A 23,029-nucleotide genomic window follows, 5' to 3' on the forward strand; every position below is an offset into this window, starting at 1 on the left:
ACCAACCAACCAAACAACCAACCAACTTCCCCATGCAGGAAGCAGACAGAGGTATAGTGGTGGAGGAGAGGGCAGTGCTCTGAAGATTTTTCCTGAAAAAAAAAAAAGATTTTCTGAAAAATAAAGTTGTAAAAAATGTACATGGGGTGCCAGCTAGATTTGAAAGTTTAGTTCATAGTGTTTTTAACCCAATTTTTATAGGAGCACAGTAAGCCAGTATGATTTTGGTCGTTGGAAAGAAGGTACAGATACTGATGCCATGACTTGGTGGCATGGTTTATGTTCCGTTGCTATGGTGCATGTTCCTTTCAAAGGGTTATCCTCGATAGTGCTGGGAAGTTATGATTTCTGTCTTACAGATGGAGAAAAAGTCAACTAAATATAATACAACTAAGGTTAGAAGCAAGAATATCTGTCTAGACCTTAGTCTGAGGAAGGTATGTGAGGAGAGAAAAATGAAAGAGACATGATGGTAAATGGATCATTAGAATATGGTCAATTTGATTTTCTGCTCTACTGGGAAGTAGGGGTGGTGAGGCAGAAAAGGATAGAGTTTGTGATTCACTAAGGACAGATTCACTCATTTATCTGAGACCTGTGATTGGCTAGGGCCATGGATGGAAAGAAAATTAAATCTTTAGTATCTAATCTGATCCATTAGAAAGAGCTGCTCGGTGAGAAATTGATTAATGGTGCCTGTTAGGATGTAGGATGGGAATAGTGGTCTAGCTGCTCTGTCTCTGACTGGCACTCAAGGGGTGGAGAAGAGCTGCTCGCAAACAAAGAGACAGTGCCTTATTGAGCAGCACAGAGAACAAGGGGGGAGGTAATTGTATTCTTGCTTAAACAAAGACACAAGATGGATGAGAAGAATTGTTTAGCAGCCCCCAAGGATCCTGTGAGGATGAGTCTCATTTGAAATACTAGCAGATGATGATGAATTGGCAATTCTTCAACTGCCCGCAAAGGAAGCCACCCAGTCTGGGAAAGAAAGAGAGGTCCCACTTCTAGAGGGTTGGTGGCCTTAGGACCACAGGAGCTGAAAAAGGACCAAATTTCATGTTCTGTTTATATTAGCTACTCTGTCCAGCACAACGACAAACTGCCAGATGAAACGTAAGGAAGAACAGCTGAGCGCTAGCTTGTCGCTTGAGTCCATCACAGCTGGTGCACATGGTAGAATTCTTGGCAGCAGGAGATTATGGCAGGCACACCTCACATCTTAGGAGCTGACCCAAGCAAGGGGAGAAAGTGGAACTGGGCCGTGACCCTTGAAGGGCAGCCTTCAGGCATCCATTTCCTCTAAAGTCACCACAACCTCTAAATCAGCATGGCCAGCCCAACACAGGTATTCAGACACAAAAGCCTGTGTGTGTGTGTGTGTGTGTGTGTGTGTGTGTGTGTGTGTGTGTATGTCTGTGTGTGTTTCACATTCATACCGTGGCTCCATCACATATCAGCTGTGGAGATTTATGTATTTACTTCTACATTCTCATCTCTACAATGTGACTAGTGTACTTAACCCCTGGTTTTATTCTGAGGTCAAAATGACAAAATATCATCCGAGCCCTTTGCACCCAGCACCTTGTCAGTAGGTGGTGCCTTTTCTGCCCATCCTGTTGAACCTCACGTGTGAAAATTGTCCCCTGGTGAGGAACGACATCATCGTGGGTCCAGCCACTCAGACAGATGCAGGTGTCTGAAGTGCCCCCTTTCTCGACTGAACTTAAAGGCCTGTTACTATTAATGGAGACTGTGCGCCTAATGCCACCCCTGCTGTGCAGCCAATTTCCCTCTTAATGCCTGGCAGAGGCAGTGTGCAGAAAGATCGACAACATTGTTCACACTGTTTAAAGGTTCCACTGTGTGTGGAAAATTGTCTAAATGGGGGGATAATGAACAATCACTAAATCAGAGCTTTCTCAAGCTGGGAGGAAAGAAAGGCTGTGGAGAGAGGTTACCACCTGACCCGACATGTTAGCCAGGATGGGGAAACGGAGAGAAGTAGTGGCAAAACTCCATGCCCAGGCGGGATTGGATTCTTTAGAGCATGAAGCATTTGGAACCTGTCACTATTATAAATGTAACAAATTACTTTCCAAGGAACGCTGGGATACAGCGTGGACAGGAATGGTACTAGCTTGGACTCAATCCACCCAAGAAAGTGTAAACACTAAACCCGTGGACATCCACTGTCATCTAGACTCACCTGTGGGCTTACCACTGACTTCCTGAAAGTGACTTCCAGAATGGGCTGAGGTGTCCTGTGGGGAGGGTAAGCATCTCCAATCCCAGAAGTCTGTGTTACAGAGGTAGCGTCTCCTCTATGAGCCATTTACCTCGTTCTCAGTGAAGGAACACTGATGTCATGCAGCTCCGAACCTGTGATGAGGGTCAGTCAGGACATTTAGGAATCCTAAGTATCCTTTTCTGTGTCTTTGGTTTGTGTTGGATGAGATACTGCATGAAGCTCTATTTGTCCTTCTACCTGAGCTCTCAGGGCTGCTGCCCACACCTGTAAAAATGAAACCTGGAGTTCCATAGAGTGATTATTTCGTACTCCAGGGGCTTGGCAGGAGACTCAGGTGGTAAAGCACTTGCTGGGCAGGCAGGAGGAACTGACTCACAGGAAAAATCTAGGATTGCTGGTGGAAGTTTCTGAGCATTGCTCTGGGGAGATAGAGCACAGCAGCTCATCAGCCTACCAGCGTGACTTACTGGGCACACTTCAGACCAGTGAGAGACCCTGCCTCAAAAAAAAAAAAAAACAACCAAGGTGGGCACACCTGAGAATGACTCCTGAGGTTGACCTCTGGCACAGATACAAACACATTTACCCCAAATCTTGGAATTAGGAGCCCAAATCAAAATGATTTCGAGTCAGCTATGTGATTAGATTCTCTCTTCACAAGACTTCTTGCAGGAGACACTTGCTGTAATGAAGTCCCTTCCTGTGATAAAGATAGCATGATGCAAGACTATGCCAGGCACTCATGGAATATTTACTTACCATTTGTTGACTGATTCACACAATACAGAGCGCTGATTTGCTTCCTGGGTAATACTGGACATTGATTGTTGGTTGGCTGTTGACCTGGAATGGAACACAAGGAGAAAACTGTCTTCTTTTTGTCTTAATAATTACTCTGGCCCCAGAGATTGTCATTAACATTTGAAATTGGTGGGAAGCAAGCAGGGTCTGCCTTCATGATACGTCCAGAACACTGGATGCTCTTAGGGGGTCTTTTTATAATAGAGTGAGCTCAGTGATCTGTTGAAATACGGAGCTGTGGGCTGTGTCCCGCCACCTGGCTAGCTTTCCCCGAAATAATTACACGGAAACTGTATTCTTTTAAAACACCGCTTGGCCCATTTCTATCTAGCCTCTTCTAGGCTAGCTCTCGCACCTTGACTAGCCCATTTCTAATAATCTATGTAGCCCAAGAGCTGGCTTACCAGGAATGATCTTAGCCTGCGTCTGCCTGGACTGGGAGAATCATGGCAACTCCCTGACTCAGTTTCTTTCTCCCAGCCTTCTGTTCTGTTTACTCCACCCACCTAAGGGTGGGCCTATCAAATGGGCCTAGCAGTTTCTTTATTGCTTAACCAATGAAATCAACAGATTGATATATGACACTGCGCCCATGTTCCCAAAATATTGTTTATAAATGTTCTTTTACATTTAAAGGGGGATATGATATAGATATGAATAATTTGCATTAGTATAGATTTTGCTTTATTGATAGAGATTTAAGGTCAATTTTGTTATATGTATATGTAATTCTGCTCTTGATTAAGGTATTGTGATTGTGTAGTTCATTTAAAATATAATGTATAATTAGGAAATATAGGTTGTTGATGGATAATCATAAATAATAGTCAAGTTTGTAGTCATGTTACTTAGATTTTCTAGATGTATAGAGATATATTTCAGATAGGCATTCTTCATATCTCTCAAAGGCTGCAGAATATGGCATTTAAAATATTTTAATAACTTAGGACTTTTCATGACAATGAGACATATCTGCTCCTGGCGGCACCAATCTACTTCGAGAGGAAGATAGGCATCGAAGAGGATCCTTATGGAGTTTTATAGCCATTTGGGCAAGAAACTGCTCTTACCTGGACTGTTGCATAAAATGGACACAGAGAACCCACAGAGAGAGGACTGCTGAACTTGCCTAAAGGTAAGACGGTCTTTTGGGGTTCATGACTCATGAAAGAGTCTGCGAGACATTCTGCAGGACACAACAGATAGTGACTAAACTGTCTTTGGAATTTCCTGCTTGATGAAAATGTCTGCTGGATACTATGGGCCTGAAGGCTGAAGATGGATGCCCCAACGGTACAAAAGAACTTTGGGTGACTGTCCAGGCAGCGAGATGTTTCTGTCATTTCTAGAGTTTTCTTATTTCTTGTTTACTTAGGTAGTATTATATCCTTCTGGAGTCTTTGATGGAGTTAAAGAATGAATAGATAGTTATAGTTTTCCTTAGTTATGATAAAAGATAAAATAGATATAAATATTGTAACTCTAATTCTTGCTTGATAACTGTTTTGCTATATGTAATTTTACGATGTTAAAGTTAAAGCCTTTCTTTTTTGTTTAAACAGAAAAAGGGGAAGTGATGGGGGAGTGTCATATATCAATCTGTTGATTTCATTGGTTAAGCAATAAAGAACCTGCTAGGCCCATTTGATAGGCCCACCCTTAGGTGGGTGGAGTAAACAGAACAGAAGGCTGGGAGAAAGAAACTGAGTCAGGGAGTTGCCATGATTCTCCCAGTCCAGGCAGACGCAGGCTAAGATCATTCCTGGTAAGCCAGCTCTTGGGCTACATAGATTATTAGAAATGGGCTAGTCAAGGTGCGAGAGCTAGCCTAGAAGAGGCTAGATAGAAATGGGCCAAGCGGTGTTTTAAAAGAATACAGTTTCCGTGTAATTATTTCGGGGCATAAGCCATGTGGGCGGCTGGGGTGCTGGGGACGCAGCCCTGCCGCTCTTATTTCAACAGTGATCCATCGAGACTGTGAAGCCTTGGTGAGCCTATGTGTGTGGACCATGACATTTTCAGTTGTGCCAGTGTCTTAAGAGCAAGCCTTCCCCGAGATGGGCTCCCTCTTCCAGAATCTCCTGCTGCTATCTTATTATTACTGCGGGGTTGTGTGGTTATCTCGGCTCTCCCTCTTCAGAGTGTAGGCTCCTTGAGGATAGATAGGCTGACCATTGTGCTGCACATTCTCAAGTGCCCGGAAAATTATGAACTGAATAAAAAGAGAGGGAGAGAGAAAGGGCAAGAGAAAAGGAGGGTGGCGGGGTGGGCCCAGCTTCTGAGGCTGGTCTGCTCTGAGGATTGAAGTTGTTAAATTCTTTTATTAGATGCTTTTTTTCTGGCTTAGTAGGGCTGGGTCTGTGAGGTGGACCTTTCCTGTGGTGCACACACAGGGTTATTTTGAGTTCTGCATCATCAAGATAATTAGGTGCCCAGACAAAGCTTAAATGCTATTAAAAGTTGGGTGCATACTGACTGGTCCTGGTGACTGGGTCACTTGGGGACACAGCCTCTGCTTGCTGCTGAGTTTCTGAGATCAGGGCTTGGTAGGAACAACTGGGGAAAAGGGAGGAGAGGGAGGTGGTACATTTTTGAGCCCCTTCTAAATGCCAGGTTACAAATGGAGACTGTACTCTTGTTTTCCAGCCACCCAGACCCAAATAATCACAGAAAAACTATATTAATTACAACATTGTTTTGCCATTGGCGCAGGCATATTCCTGGCTAGCTTTTCATCTTAAATCAGCCCGTTTTTATTATTTTATATTTTACCACAAGGCTCGAGGTTTGTTAGTTCACATCTTGCTTCTTGGGCAGCTACATGGCATCTGCCTGACTTTGCCTTCTTCTCCCTGCATTCAGTTTAGTAGTTGTCCCACCTAGCTAGATTGTGCCCTGTCACAGGCCAAAGCAATTCTTTATTAACAAGCATACAGAGCATAGCATAAAGAGGGGAATCCTGCATTACCAGGTGTTTGACAGAAAATTCCTCATGCCTAACCCAATTTAATTTCATCCCTATCTGATAAATTCTGCTGCTCTCATTTATGAAGGAGAGAAAACTGGCATGTGTGTCAGTCTAACAACTAGGACACTAGACAAGTAGTATTCTTTCCTTACAACTGTGACAGAATGCCCACCAAAATCAACTGGAGGAAGAAGAGTTTCCTTTGGCTCACTATATGTGCACTGTGGCCATGCCTCACTGTTTGGGGGTACAGTCCACCACTGTGGTCATGCCTCACTGTTTGGGGGTACAGTCCACCACTGTGGCCATGACTCACTGTTTGGGGGTACAGTCCACCACTGTGGCCATGCCTCACTGTTTGGGGGTACATACACCACTGTGGTCATGCCTCACTGTTTTTGGGGGTACCGTCCACCACAGTGGGTGTGCTTATCTTGAGCTTGTGCATGTGCAATGCTACTTTTATGATGATGTTAAAACTGCTACCCAGACAGAAATTTGATTTTTTTTAATATGTGCAGACTTGTGTATATGCACTGGTTTTATTTTTCCAGTGTTTCTGTGGTATGTATTGTGATTTCTATTGCCCTCAGGTTGCTGGTATTTTTTCCCCTGTGCATGTTTTCTGAGTACCTTTATGTAAAATGCTGCTTGAACCAGAGGGATGAATGGGCACAAAGTTCTTACTTTCATGGCATTTCTATTCCAGTGACCAAATGCATAAAGGGTCATGAAGAAAGTATTGAAATATTAAAATACCCCCCAAAGTCACTGTATTACCCATGTTTACTTCTTATCCACACACTGAGCACTTCTCCATTCAGTCAGTCAGGGACTTGTGCACTTTCTGTCTTCTCGTTCTCTCATTCCTTTTGGGCCTTGATATGCTCACCTGGGTCTAAAGTGCCTGACCAACAGACAAAGGGTGGTGGCACTATGATGTAGGTGGGCAGTCTTTCCAAAGGCCTGGCAGAGTGAAAGAATGTGACTCTACTAGGACCCCACTGAATGTAGTAATTCCCACTCTGCCTAGTGACAAGGGAAGCTGGTGATGTGGTCCAATTTCCAGCAAAGAAAGAGAAGTAGCATCCTCTGCTACCTGTGCACAGTGCGGGCTCTGCTGATCCTCTGCTGAGGGCCACTGCCGTGGTTTCTTTTGGAAGGGCTCAGAAGGGCTCTCTGAAAGAGGGCACATCCCAGGTAGGCATACTGCTTCCTCACTGGTCCCCAAGGTTTAGTATCCTGAGACTTGCCTCTTTTTTATAGACAACTTTTGCCATCATCCTTTACTCTGTGTCTCTCTGGAGCCTCTGATTTGTGAAGTGCTTATGTGCCTTCCCTCCCTCCCTCCCCTACCATATCTCCCCCTTCTGTCTCCCAAGTGAAGCCATCCCCCATCACCTTTAAAGGCTTTTTGTGATTAGGATCCCAGAGAGCTTCTCATATCTTGAAATATTCTCAGCCATTAGTAATGGTCATAATGATGGAATCACTTGATTTGAATGACTCCCAATTTTCCAGGATCTTTCTTGTACTGAAAGTCCTTCCTCAGGATCCATCCACTTTCCTCTTGTTCTAAGGGGAAGGAAGAGACACGGGTTGCCAAAGCATAGCTAGCTGGGGATCCACACAGTTCCTGGAATGATGTGCGCACGGATGTGGTGCAGCCGGTGACCGGATCAGTCACCCGTTCGGTGTGTCATATTTAATAACCCAGCAGCCTCAGGAGCAGCTCGGGATTTCCCCTCTCTGGTTCAGCATGATCTACTCAGAAAACTGGGACTTTTGCTCAATTTGTACAAATGCTTGCTGTGCAAGCAAGAAGACCCAGGTTTGGACTCTAGAACCTGTGTAAGGGGTCAGGTATGAGGTCATTTGTGTGTGTAACCCTGGCATGGTGGGTGGCAGAGACAGGAGGATCAGTGGGGCTTATTGGATACCAGCCTATCCCTAGGCTCTATGAAAGACCCTGTGTCAAGGGAGAGAGTGATAGACCAGGCTCCTTCCCATTGCATCTTATGTGCATACACTCACATATTTTACAAAGGTAAAAAGAAAACTGAGAGTTAATCAAATTAAGAAGTGGTGATGATTGTACACTCAAGTGTACTTGAGTCTCTGTCTGTCTTTCTCTCTCTTCTGCCTCCTCTCTCCATCCCTTCTTCTATCCCTCCCTCCTTCCCTTCCTCTCTCTCTTCCTTTTCTTTTACTTTGTCAAGTGCACCCCTATCAATTGATGTCAGTGCTTGAGTAGTAATATTCCTTAGCACTTTCGCAAAGTGTTTTCCTCTTTATGGTTCTAATGAACAGCATCATATTCTAGTGTATCATCTATCATACTTATGAATCTTGATTTTGCTAATTTTCAAAGTTTTAAAAAAATCCATATTAAGATATTGGTGATGGACAAAACTTTTCTGTTCAAGATCAGGTGGTAAACAGTTCGGTTCACAGGCTGTGTGATTCCTATTACAACTTCCCCTCTTTGCCATGGCAACACAACAGTCTCCCTAGGTCATAAGACCTGCTTTGTGAGTGTGCATATGTGGTGAATGTATGTACATGTTCCTACATGTGCACACTCGTGTCCGTACGTGTGAGAGTCAGAGGCTGATGTTGGTGTCTTTCTCCACTGCTAGCTCCCTCATTGTCAGCTGCAGGAGCTCACTGGGCAGGCTGGGCAGAAATTGGCACCTCTCCCTCTCCTCAGTGGATTACAGCTGCACACCTGCCATTTCACATGGGTGCTGGGAGTCAAACTCCCATGCTGGGATTGCGCGGGAAGCAGGCATCTCCGCAGCCTTCAAACGACATGTTCAGTACAAAGCAGAGATGGCCTACTTGTTCCTGAGATTTCCCACTTCCAGTCTGTCTTCACCAGTACCCCTGCTATGGAAGCTACTAGAACAGAAAACCCATGTGTGTAGTCAAGTCTTAGGAACTCACCAAAGTCCCATAGTGTGCTTGTGGGTGTGTCACAAGTCACATCCTGCTTTCTCCTTCTCTGCTTCCAGACACAACGTGCTTTTCACTCCGCCAGTCTTGTTTCAATGATGGTAGCAACAGAAACCCAACTGGTGCTCAGATTTGCCATTTGCTCATCTGACCGCAAAGGCCAGTGACTGCTCACACTCCTGTCAGGAGCGGTTCCTTTCACAGAACCTTCCAAGAGTGTCAGCCCTCTGTTTTGTGGCATTTTAATCTCAGCAATGAACTCAAGACACTGTGCCTTTTTACTTTAAGCCCCCGCTAGCCCCAAGTCCTTCAGAGTGGAGAGAAATGCCCGATTTGAATCCCCACTGACCTCAAGTCCTTCAGAGTGGAGAGAGATGCCCTATTTGAAGCCCCGCTGGCCCCAAGTCCTCCAGAGTGGAGAGGGATGCCGATTTGAAGCCCCCAGCAGTGGAAAGCCTGGTAAAGGCTCAGCTACTCCGTAACTGAGGGCCTGTAGATGTCCTGTTTTCCTCGTTAGTGACATGGAGATGATAATCGTACCTCAGAGGACACTCGAATGAAGACAGCCAGAGTGTGGTTCACCCAGGAGAGTACGCATCTACTGAGGGCGTTTGTGGTTTTTAGCATTATTATTTTTCCATTCTATAACTTCCTATGTTTTCGGTTGCTAACTTCTAGTGCTTCTCATCAGTGTATGTGTCAGTGTTTACTTTTGGCTGTTATAGTTCTTTGTCATGGGCCTGCCTTCATCATTTTAGGGGCTAACATGATCCTTGGCTTGTATCCAGAGGGTGAGTAGCAGCCTCTTCCCATGGTTGTTACAATTGATAAACAATGTCCTGACATTACCAATGTTCCCTAGATCTAGAGGCCAATTGAGGGGGAAGTTCAATGTCACTATCTCCTGCCTGTGATTGTCTGGCTGTAGCATGCTCCTTCCTCATAAAGTGAAAACCTTAAGAGGTGGCAAGAAACGGTACTAAAAACAATTGAATAAATAAAAGTCTTTGGAGGAAACTTCAGGAAATGCGGACTGGTTGAGGAAAACATTTCAGATTAAAGGCAGACATTTAGGGAATGTCTTCTGGCCCAGACTCCTAGGTCTTCTTGAAGGCCTGGGAAGAACCCCTGGGTAAATTTTGAAGCCATTTAGGGAATGTGTTCAAGGAGTAAGTCACCAGATAAGAGCTTGGCAGTGAGGAACAAAGCCGTCATTTGCTCATTCAACAAACAAAGGCTACTCTCATATCTAAGTAGGCAAAAGATGAACGAAATGGGCATCTCCACATTGCAGAATCTCATGAATCAACACAGGAAGGCAGACAGTAAATGAGTAGTCTCCCAGACTGAAAATCTAGAGCCTGCTGTGTATTAGACAAGTGTTTTATTTTCCTGAACCTTCACATTTTAACAGATTGCAAGGGAATTCTGCATTGATACGGAATGCTGGAGAAACAGTGAATTTCTGTTCTCAGTCATGATAAAATGTCCACAGAGTTATCATCAAAAGCCCAAGGAACAGGGGTTACTTGTCATGGCTGTGTGTGTTCATTCTTCTTTTGCCCCAAAGAACACTTTGGTGAGCAGTGGGTTCTGGAGACTTGTCTAGTCAATAATAGGGTCTTCAGAAATTTGGGGGTTTAAGGCCTTCCTGGCTCTTTGTACCTATGCAGACTTGATGGAGGTCTCAGGTTGTGAGTGATACACAGCCTTGTGTGTCTGCAAGTGGATGATTTGCCAATTTTCAAGTCTAGTCAGCTGGATTGGCTGGACTCCCGACCCCATTTTGCACATGATATCCAAGGGAGGCACTGTGCCACACCAGGCTAAGGGCTTTGCTTTGATTGGCAGTCATGGAGGTAATTGGCTGCTGTCGATCAGTGGCTGCTCCCTCATCACTTCCATTATCTCCAGTCTGTATACTAGTCCACTCACCCACTTAACCACCATTCCATGCTGTATCAAAGAGGTGTCGAGCGAAAATACTCCATCTTTGTTGCGGGAGGTCCTTCTGCTCCTCCAGCCAATAGCCGCTGAGATACCAGCCCATTGGGGCGTGTTCTCTCTCTTTAAAAAAGCAGCGTCTTCCCTCCTCGCTCTCTCTTACTTCCTGCTCCGTTTCAGGCCATTAGACTCCTTCCTGGTTGCGCAGAGGGCTGTCGTCTGGGACGGTGATCTGTAAGTTTTTTCCCCTTTAAATAAATACCACCTTATTAATCATAATTCCAAACTGGTGTGGGATTGTTTGTGACTTACGCCTTCACACCTTGGCAGGGAAGAATATTTTATTGCTAATATTGTTTAGAATTCCTACTGAAAATATGTATATATTATGGCTTCGCTGGTGACAGAGCCCTCCAGCCGCTGCTTTTCACTGAGTTTCCACTTTGTGTGAGAACTTCCTTAGAATTGGAATGCTCAACATCTTTAGCCATCAGAGAAATGAAAATAAAAACAACTCTGAGAATCCATCTTACACCTGCAAGAATAGCCAAGATCAAAAACACTGGTGACAACTTATGCTGAAGAGGATGTGGGGTAAAGGGAACATTCCTGCATTGCTGGTGGGAATGCAAGCTGGTACAGCCCCTTTGCATGTCAGTGTGACAATTTCTCAGAAAATTAGGAAACAACCTTCCTCAAGGCCCAGCAATACCATTTTTGGGTATATATCTAAAGGATGCTCAATCGTACCACAAGGACATTTGCTCAACTATGTTCATAGCAGCATTGTTTGTCATAGCCAGAACCTGGAAACAGCCTAAATGCCCCTCAACTGAAGAATGGATAAGGAAAATGTGGTACATTTACACAATGGAGTACTACACAGCAGAAAAGAAATAATAATGACATCTTGAAATTTGTAGGCAAATGGCTGGATCTAGAAAACATCATATTGAGTGAGGTAACTCAGACCCAGAAAGACAATTTCACATATACTCACTCATAAGTGGGTTTTAAAAATAAAGTAAAGAAAGCCAGCCTACAAACCACAATGCCAGAGAACTTAGACAACAATAAAAACCCTTAGAGAGACTTACATAGATCTAATCTACATGGGAATTAGAAAAAGAAAAAAAATCATCTCCTGAGTGAATTGGGAGCATGGGGACCTTGCGGGAGGGTTAAAGGGAAGGGGAGAGGATGGAAGGGGAGCAGTGAAAATTGTAGAGCTCAATAAAATTAATAAAAAAAAAAAGAATTGGAATGTACACAGGCTGTCACGGGAGAGAGCTGGGACTTAGTGGACTGGAGCTGGATTACCTGAGTCTGTCACTGCCAACTACAGACTAAGGTACTTAACCTGTCAGGTCAATTTTCTCATTTGTAAAATAAAAGACATAAGTAATAACTAATTTAATTTACAAGTAAAATTAAATAATGTATCTAAAGAACTTATGTGCTCAGCATACTTCATTATACATTGGTTATTATTTATCTTGAATAAGCATTAAGTTTTAGTTGACTAGTCAGTTATAGTGCTGGGCACCAGGTGGGGATTTTCAAAGTAGTTCTTACCTGGGCTAATGGAGAAGACAGGAGAGTTATTTCTTCATACTGAGAAGAGGTGAGGAAAAAAATTCAGAGTGAATATTGAGTATTAAACATCTAGTAACACTGCTGGCCTCTATCCAACCAAAAAATGTGTTTTATCCATTGCTCCTTTGGTCTTGGTGGGCAAAATTACTCCCCTTTGAGAATTAGTGCTATGAAAATTCTTCTGGAAGAAAAATGGGTTTTGTGTGATGAGAGTGAGCATAGATGTGAGAGATGGGTAGGGTTGACAGGTGGCAGCTTCACGCCTTAGAGGGATGGGAATGTTTCAGCCGATCCAGGCTAAGTTCTCATGGTACAAATACCCTAAGGATGCTAATGTCTTGAAGCAACAGCAGATGACCACAGCCATGGCAAAGTAGCTGTGGAGCCCCATATTCCTTCTCGTGGAAATCTGTGCTGAAGAAACTGACCCTCTGCTGGATACTCTTCAATCTTGGCCAGGAAGATGAAGGAGAGAGTGTCTTTTAAATTCTGCTTAAAAATAAAAGATACCACATTCACCCATGTGTCAATGATTAAAGGAAGTCACATGTCTGACCCTCTTCTCGGAGACAGCATGACATAATTCTCTCATAGCAAAGAGCAGCAAATATTTTGAGCAATAGTTGACTCTACCATGGTCAGGTCTGGATTGTGGGAAGCAACATAATTAGATATGAAAATGTCAAGTCCTATTCAAACACCAGCAGCTACCATTACTTTGGAAAAATAAAGATGTGCAATCTGGATCCTTATTATCCAAAGGACCTGCTGCCTAGCTGTCAGGAGTGTGCTCAGCAGGAGTTACAACTGTGCACTCCTTTAGGGATTGCCTCAGCTGGAGATCTCTGCAGCATCACACCCTTCCTGGAACATCCAACATTAGCGAAGAAATGAGGCACATACACAGGGTTGCACTATTTTCTCCTGAAAGAGGCAGCCCTAATGGGCAACATTCATCCTTCAGCTCATTGCTGGCTTATCCCGGGCTTTTTAGACCAGGCTCAAGTTCAGTTTCTCCCTCTGGCTTGTCCTGTTTATCTCTCTTCCCATTGAGGTGTTGATTCCTCGTTAATGCCCTGATCCCTAAATGTTTCACAGCTTCTGCTTATGGAGACACTGTTATAACACTGATAATGACACTAATATATTGATGTAATAGAGTATAATGTCAAGTCCAAGATAGAAGTTTCCATTATGTTATGTCCTTACCATAGGCTAACAGGAGGAAATAACCAGATTGTGATTGTAATTAAACAACACATCATTCCCTGGGGTGTTGTCTGGCAAAAATACTGTTTTGGTCTTTATGGATTTTGTGCTCTTAAAGGAAATATTTCAGGGCTCTACTGTAAGTTTCTGTGAGAATCGACCAGAGCTAAACTATGAGCCCCGGGCCATCTGGTACTGAGAGTTCTGGGCTAGAAAGAACCTTTAGGAGAACTCAGTGGTTTTTAGCTGACAGAGCATTTTAGAAAGAGCCATCATGAAATGCTCATAGTATTCCATGACCCAGTTCTTTTAAAAAAAATTGTAAATATATTTTTTTTATTAAATCCTCATTTTAATTGTTTGGATAGGAATGTGCTATATACATTTTCCCCATTCTCTTTTCTATCCTCCACCCTCCCCTTCTACCCTCCATACTACCAATTTACTCAGAAGTTCTTATCTTCTTTTGCCTTCCTATGAATCCATGTATGTCTCTCTTAGGGTCCTCTTTGTTACCTAGGTTCTCTGGGGTTGTAGCCTGGAGGCTGGTTGTCCTTTGCTTTATAAGTACATTATCTACTTATGAATGAGTGCATATTATATTTGTCTCTCTTGGTCTGCATTACCTCACTCAGGATGACTTTTTCTAGTTCCATCTGTTTGCCTGCAAATTTCAAGATGTCATTTTTTTCCTGCTGAGTAGTATACTCCATTGTGTAAATGTATCACATTTTCTTTAATCATTCCTTGGTTGAGGGATATCCAGGTTGTTTCCCAGTTCTGGCTAATATGAATAATCCTGCTATGAACATAGTTGAGCACATGTCCTTGTGGTAGGATTAAGCATCCTCTGCTGTAAGTTGGGCAAAATATTTTTAGGGTTCACAGAGATCTTTTGGGGTGTCTTGTTTCATCAAACCACATTAGTCTGGAAGGAATCCACAGATTCTTATCTTCTGTGGAAACAAAAGCAGACTCTCTTTTGCAAAGCAACATATCCTTAGACCCAAATTTTGAAGTCAAGATACCTTTAAAATATGTATGTTGGTTTAGCTTAGCAGCTCCCAGAATCAAATGTCTCTCTACAGTCAAAAAATTTAAAGAAAATATAGTAATATGCATAATTCAGACCCTCTGTGTATTTTCCACCTTATTTTTTTACTCTATTACTTTTTTTTACTTTATTAAAATACTAAGTTTATTTCACATGTATATTTGTCTTCCTACCATTTCCACATCTGACCACCACTATTACTATGTCCTATCTTAACATTCCATACATACTTAAAACCAAGTAAAGGGTGGAGTTCCATCCTTGAAAACTAAACAGGCATTTTAGACAACATTCTTGGCAATGGAACCTGGATAACATTTATCAAACACAGTAGGGAAAGTTCTCACTTTGCATTATAAAAAGGACAGCCAGATATATCAACTGTTACAGAAATTAAGTAAGACGGAATATTTCAAACTGTTTAAACCATTTTCTTAAAGAGACTTCTTCCACTGCCAGAGATCTTGAATAGCCTCCTGGTCAGTCATCCGGAAGCAATTCTTCACATAATTAATGAACTTGGCTTCCACTTTGGGAAGAGAGCCACCTTTTTCTATACTTGCTTGCATTTTTGCCTTAATGTCTTCTACAGAACTAGGTCCTTTTGGTGTTTTAGGGTTTTTTTCCTGTTTATTGAAGGACTCTTGACCCTTTGATCTTGGTGTTGATGGTTGGTTTTAAGTCTTTTCCATTTTGGTTTGATTTTTGTGCATTTTTGGCTGGGGTATCTCGTACAGATTTCTTCACTGGAACTTTTTTTCAGCTTCCTCATCATCAAAATCATCGTCGTTGTCATCTTCATCCTCATCATCCTCATTATCTTCATCATCATCCTCATCAAGTTTTACTTTTTTCTGTGGAACCTTGTTGCCACCTCCAGGAGCAGATCGCTTTCCAGACATACTCAACAGCTTTACATCCTCCTCATCTTCATCTTCTGACTCTGCATCTTCCTCTACAGCTACTAGATGCTGTCCACTAATGTGCACAGGCCCAGAACCACACTTCAATCTTAAGACCACAGGAAGTGTTATTTCAAATCCCCCAAGAGAAACTGTTGGCTGTACAGGCATTTTCAAAGTTGCCAGTGTTACTTTAATTGGACTGCCTTCATAGTTCATTGCTTCTGCCTCTACGATGTGTAATTCATCTTTTGCCCCAGCACCTAAACTAACCTTTCTTAGTGATAACTGGTGCTCATTCTCATCATTATCTACCTTAAAGTGATAATCTTTGTCGGCTTTTAGTTCACAGCCAGAAAGGTAGTTCTGAGGCCTTAGAGGGCTCATGTCCATGTCCATGGAGTCTTCCATGAGTTGAAGGCGCGTTCTTCGGTGGCAGAGAAGTCAGATGGAGGGTTCTGCCTGCTGCTCCTCAGAACAGGCACGCAGGACGGAATCATGTCAGGCACTCTATTACTTTTTAATATTGAATTATATTTACTCCTTTAATCTATGACATTTTGTACTCTTCTCTCTCTCTCCTAAGCCCATGTACATTTATTCTCCAATGCTGTGACCCATGTAGAGGTCTTTTTCTTCTGAATCCATCTTTATTGTGTATCTGTAATAATTTTCTGACCAGGAATACCTTTCTATTAATGCTAGGTGGGAGTGGCTAGGACCAACTCCACAGCCCTGCCTGTTTGCTCTCAGTCCAATATGGCAGAGGCATGTTCACTGCTTCTGTGAGCCATGGTCACTGCCCCAACTCCAGGGATGCAGCTGGTCTATGCCACCATTAAGCAATTTGTAACACACTGCTCATAGACCCCATTTAAGTGTACCATAACTGCACCAGCATGAACCAGGAAGTTGGATCTTAAATGAACCACACAGTTTTTGATGTTAACACTGTAGGAAAGTCTTATCTTAAAGGAATCATGCCTCTGCTTGCCTCTAGCAAACAAACATAGCCCACCAGAGAAAATGCTGCTACCAAGAAGCTGTGCTTACCTCTGTTCTTTTATTTCTAATTCCTTTCCAAGCTCTCTCAGATTTTATGTGGATGTAGTTACCTCACATTGAACACCATCTGTAAGCAGAGACTGCTTGTTCATTTTCTGGCCGCCAAGACCTGAATAATCACACAGAAACTACATTAATTACAACACTATTTGGCTAATAACTACGGTGTATTCCTAGCTAGTTCTTACATCTTAAATTAAATAATTTTTATTAATCTGTGTATCAACACAAGGCTGTGGCCTACCAGTAAGGTTCTGGTGTCTTTCTCTTTTGACAGCCACATGGCATCTCCCTGACTCTCTGTCTACTTTCTGTATATATCTCTGTTTAGATTTCCTGCCTAGCTTTATTCTGCCCGGTCATAGGCTGAAACAGATTCTTTATTAACCAGTGGTAATAAACATATTCAAAGCATACAAAGGAGCATCCCACATTGGGGTCCTAAGTCCCAGGGTCGTAGAGAACTGTTATTGCCAAGGTGTGTGTACCGCTGCTGTACCCTTGGGGTTTTCATGCCTCGTTGGTCATTGATATTGTTCACAGGTGTCATAGCTGGTTAGTCTTATTGGTTGCTTTCTTCCTTTAAAAGCTTATATGGTGCTTTTCAGTATCCTTGGCCATACCAATCTGAATATGCCTGATTTCAGAAGTTGCGCAGAGTTGGGACTGGTTAGTACTTGGATAGGAGGCAACTTTTTTTTTTTTAACTTGGCTGTAAAATAATATGCTTCCATATGGCTTTTCATACTGCCTTTCTTGGGGTGAGCTCTTCCTTTCACCTCAAGCTCTCGCCGACACTCCTAAACCCTTCCCTGCTTAAGTCACCCCAAATCTAGAATTCCACCTTAATATTTTAATCTACCATTTCTCTTATCTTAATGTGTCTACCCACTCCGCAAGGGCCCTTTCTACTTTCCTGGCTTCCATTTGTTCTCCAAATGAAATTAAAAAAAAACAAAACAAACATACATCTCCACTTTATTTTTTGAAACAGGGTCTCTCACTGAACCTAGAGCTCACCAATTCATCTAGACTGGCTGACCAGGGAGCCCAAAGGACCCTTTTATCTCTACCTCCTTAGCACTTAAATTATGGGTGTGTACCACAATACCCATTTATTTTTCAAACATGGATGCTGAAGGCTTGAACTTGAGTCCTAATACTTACTTATGGAGTCAAATACCCAGCTAGTGTAGCCATTTTAAAGGTTTTAAATTAACTTTAGTAAGGTTAATTCTTTGTAGTTTCTAAGTCTTTTCCAGCTCCACTTGTTTTTCACACCGTGCTTGTTGGAATCTATGTTGTGATGGATTCCCATGATAAACAGCAATGAGACCTTGTGACAGTTAATCTTCCATGGTGACTTGGCTGCCTTAGAGTTACCCAGGAGAGTACTAACCATACTTGTTGGTGTTGTGAGATTAACAGAGGGAAAAGACCCACTCTAAAAGTGGATCTAAAGAAAAAGTGGATCAAGGCTGGACAGGCCTGAACAATAATATCAAAGGAGAAAAATAGAAACTCAACTGAATGCTTATTCTCTCTCTCTCTCTTGTGGCTGCGTTGATGAGAGCCACTCCACCCACCATGTCTTAACTCTGCGTATTCGATTCTCTGAATCTATGAGCCAGAGGGAATCTTCCTCCCCTAAGTTAATCTCTTGTCTCAGCAATGCGAAAGTAGCTCATCCTCACCTGAACACATAGGGGCCGGTGGTCCGCAGTGTTTCAAGTCTGAGGAACCAAGTCGCCTGTAATCACTCACCTCTCCTGTGCCATCTTTAGGTGGTGCATTCCCTGTCTTTGCCAACTAGCTCTAACCACTTCTGCCTCTTGCTTACCTCAAGTTAATTATTTTATTGCCACCTCATTATTACCTTTATTTTATTACTATCACTGATTATTTCACTGTGGGGGTTGTTTCCATGGTGATGCAGAAACCTTAGCATTTTGAACCCATCTGAAGCACATTAGCTTGTAGGTTAGGGAATTTTTTAGAGGGGACTTGATTCCCTAACTCCCGGTTTTGTGTTTTTTATGGGAGAAGATATCTTGAAGATATATTGAAGTTCATGGCCATGAACTTTAACAGCATGTGTAGGTAGAGAAAAGGCCTCGGTTTCTGCTCCGGGTGTTTTAATTCTCATGCCATAGCATACCAATAAAAATGATCAACTAAGTCTGTGGTGTACTGCCAATCTTTCTTGAATTCAGAAAAGATTAGTGTGGAGGGAGGTAAAGAGTTAAAACAGTGGGTGACGATGGTTTTCTGTGAGGCAGCGAGGCTGCTGGGCCAGTGTATGAGTCTTCAGTGGGAAGCCATGGCATGTTCTGGTCACCATGCACCAGTTATGTCCCTCTTGGTTTGATTCAGCTTCAGAACCTGACTCCAGAAAGGCTGATAGGCAAACACCATGAAAACAAGTTTGTTCACAATGAAGCAGAGTTGTAGCTCTCACACAGGCAATGGTAAGCTGTACAAAGAGATTCTTTCTCATGGACCACAGCACATGGGGCATCAACTGAAAATCCAAAGATGTCAAGGGATGCTGCAGCAAACTAATTTTGGTCTATGAGAACCCATAAGACACAGTTCTGCCAAAACATATGTCCAAAGACTTTATGTCATGTGACTGGGCACTGGCAGTTGGCCACATTGTCTAGGTGGGGGTATTTATACTATGGCAGTTGGCAGATGTTGCCACTTATGTCACTTTTTAGCCCCTGAAAAGCTAATTGTTAGGTTTATTGCCATACCACTGTTCTACCATGAGAGCTATACAATACACCCATTCTGGATGGGCAGAGCAGTCTATGTCCTGGAAGGAACATGGCTGATCTCTTCTCATGGTTCTACCATGAGAGCTATACAATACACCCATTCTGGATGGGCAGAGCAGTCTATGTCCTGGAAGGAACATGGCTGATCTCTTCTCATGGTTCTACCATGAGAGCTATGCAATACACCCATTCTGGGTGGGCAGAGCAGTCTATGTCCTGAAAGGAAGATGGATGATCTCTTCCTTCACTCTCTTTACTCTGTGGACAGCTGGGAAGGAACCCCTTTGAGAGCTTAGTACTCCATCTGAGGCTTGGAATGGAAAAGTACCTAATTCTGCAAGTTAAACTGCCTAGTCCTGATTGGGTGTTCACCTGTCCAGGCTTTCCAGGTTCACACGCTGTCATTCAGTAGGTTTCCAGGTTTCATATTCTTTGGGACCAACTAAGTGCTGTTCATGTGCACATTGTTAAGGTGGGGGGTCAAGAGATGAAACAGGAAGCAAATGTATAGAGAGGCTGCTGTCACTTAGTCACTTTTGGAACTGTCATTTAATGTCTTTAAAAAAAAAAGAGCAAGGGATTTAGTGGAAACTTGAAATTTATTACCAAACTGGCCTTCTGGACCTAAGGTCTTATTCTGGAAAAATAGGGGCAGCAGGAGCCACGACTAAGTGGACTTTGCTCTTCTTAATGAGGGATACAGTGTCAAGAAAACAAGTTTCTTTCATTAGTGGAAGTGGGGCTCCTTCATCAACTTTCATATTATACAAAGAAAGAAGGAAAAAATATAGGCAAGAGGGTGGGGACCAAGGCAAAGTAAACAATTATTTTTGATTTATTGATCCCTGAGAGAAGACAGAGCTTGTAGCAGAACAAGGAACATCTTTCTTAATTAGTACCATGATTTTGGGGAAGCTATTGACAACAGTTTCTTTAGCTTTATTGCTCCTGCTAATGTCAGTTATTTTTTCCTCCGTGTTCATCATTGTGAGCCATGGGCCCCTCTGAAGGGAGCAGAGTGAGTGAAGACTCTTGGCCTCTCATTGGGAACCCACAGGAGGGCATGGATCATGGCACAGGAGAGTGCTGGACTCAGTCTTAGAGTTCAAGCCTCTATTTGAATACTTAGTGAGCAGACTGAGCCTGGGCTCAGCTGGCTGGCTTATGAAGTGAAATATCTGCCTTCATGATTGTCATGAGGGTTAAAGGAGAGATGTGGGGCACATTGTGTTGTCATGTGGTGGTCGAGTTATTAATCATAATGAATAAACAGATGAATCCCTGTAATCGGCTGACAGATGCAAAATTCATTCACCCAGGACTGAGAAGGGATATTCAACAAAATGAGTTAATCTTTTTTATTTTATTTTATATTTATGCAAAAACCCCAAGATATCAACAACATTCCTCCTGCTGAAAGTGCAGGAAGTGGTGATGCAAAGTCATTGTACCCTTAAAGTCTGTGACTCACGGCAATAAAATTCCAGTTTTTGGGGGGGAATGATTCTTGCAGGGCACCTACTTTGTGTCAGGTCCTGCTCTAGATGCTGAAGTTCTTCCAGTAACAACAACAACAACCCAAACAAACAAAAACCTTATTCACCTCATGGATCTTAAATCACAATAAAACTGAGTGAAGGTATAGTGTTTGAATGGAGGAGACACTGGGTGATACAGTACCTTAGCTAAGGCATTTTTTTTTTTCATTCAGAAAATGAAAGGGGCACTACCCTTTCATTTCCACCAGGAAGACATGAAGGACATAGTTGCTAAAGCCAACTTTGATTGAACCCTGCAAGTGAGAAAATATTTCATTCAACCCTTTGAGGCAGGGTTATCACACAAAGCAACTGAGACTCAGGGAGGTTAAAAAATTACTCAGGACCACAGCTTCACGATGACAGAATCCGGTTTCAAATACAGATGTGCCTACCCTTGAGCTTATATCCCTCTTAACTGTGACTAATGGGATACATTTGACTTGAAGTTTCAAAGGTGTCGTTTTGTCAGGTTGGGGAGGGTGTGATATGGACAGGGGTACAGGAAGAATAAAGGCAAGGGTGAGATACTTCACTCAAACTGTCCTCCATTCTACATCCCAAGTGGAAGTTACTGGGAAAGGTAGCTGGAGAAAGGCCTATTTTAATTTTAATTCCAAAGTTTTGCTGGGATAGGAGAAATGTCTGATTTTATTGAATTCCTGGAGCCTATTAATGCACTAACATATCTTTATAAAATGAATGAATGTATTAGGATATGCCCTTGAGTGCAATTGGTGTTTCTGCAGAAGGGATGAGAGACTTACTGAGCACAAAGGACTCTGTGATAGTCAATCTTCAGTGTCAGCTTGATTGACTTGAGAGCTGCCTAGGAAATTAGGGAAGAGCAGCCCAGGGCTGGTCTGTGAGGGTGTTTCCAAAAGAACAAGAGCTCTGACCTCATGAATGCGTTAATACCTCAATGAATTCACACTATGGTGGAATTATTGGCACTGGGTGAAAGGTATGAGTGGGACCTATTTGAAGAAAGTGGGACACTCAGGGCAGAGCTTTGGGGGCTGTATCTTGCCCTCTGTACCCCCTTTTCTGTCTTTATATCATATCCTCCCCACCATAATAGATTGACACCTTTGAAACTTTTAGCCCAAACAAGACTCCTTCTCTTCCAGCATTTCCACCAGGAATCTCTTTTTAAAGTGGTTAGAACGCCAACAGAAACAGTGGTGTGCTTGCGTCACTGAGAACCTGCTGCCTTTGGGCAGCAGTTAGTACATGAGTGATCCAAACTCTGGTGGGAGAGGAAGACGGCAGGGAATTAGCAAGCAGCTGGGCCAGGTCATGAAGTATCTTGAATACTATGCTAAGGACACTGGGACTCTATCCAAAGTCTGTGGGGAACCACAGAAGTGTTACATAAACACATGACTGGAGCAGGTGAGGGCTAAGACAAGCTTCTAGAGCCAAGAAGAAAGCTTTTCCCAAGGTCAGACCACAAAATAGTTACACAATGGGAACTAGAAACCCCAGGCTGGGACACACCTTTCAAGTCACCCTGGATTTTCTTTCTGTTTTTTTTTCTTCAAAATTTTAAGTAGTTTTTCCTTGAATTTAAGTAGATTTTTTTTCTCACATAATATATTGTGTTTATAGTTTCCCCTCGCTCTCCTCCTCCCAGATCCTCCCCATTTGCCTTTCCATCCATATCCACCCACTTTCTGTCTCTCATCAGAAAATGAACAGGTTCTATGGAATAATAATATATGATAAGGTATGATAAAACAAAAACAAACACACTGGAATTGGATAAAACAAGCAAACAAATAGGAGGGAAAGAGCCCAAAAGAAGGCACAAGAATCAGACTCACTTGTTTGCAATCAGGAACCCCCTAAAAACACTAAACTGGAAGCTATAATATACATACAGAGGACCTGGTGCTGACCCGTGCAGGTGCTGTGCATGCTGCCTCAGTTTCTGTGAGCTCATATGAACCTTGCTCACATTGCT

General features: G+C 42.8%; 1 protein-coding gene and 1 pseudogene across 2 annotated transcripts in view; one reads left to right on the plus strand and one right to left on the minus strand.

Annotated features, from left to right (window-relative positions):
• The window catches only part of Shisa9 (shisa family member 9), a 313,031-nt gene that overhangs the window by 208,654 nt on the left and 81,348 nt on the right, over window positions 1-23,029 (plus strand). The window lies entirely within an intron of this gene.
• On the minus strand, window positions 15,080-16,091 carry LOC121463826 (annotated as a pseudogene).

This window comes from Microtus oregoni, unplaced genomic scaffold, assembly GCF_018167655.1.
Source record: "Microtus oregoni isolate MIOR12 unplaced genomic scaffold, Mior012 000027F_ref0000203, whole genome shotgun sequence".
Classification (NCBI taxonomy): domain Eukaryota; kingdom Metazoa; phylum Chordata; class Mammalia; order Rodentia; family Cricetidae; genus Microtus; species Microtus oregoni.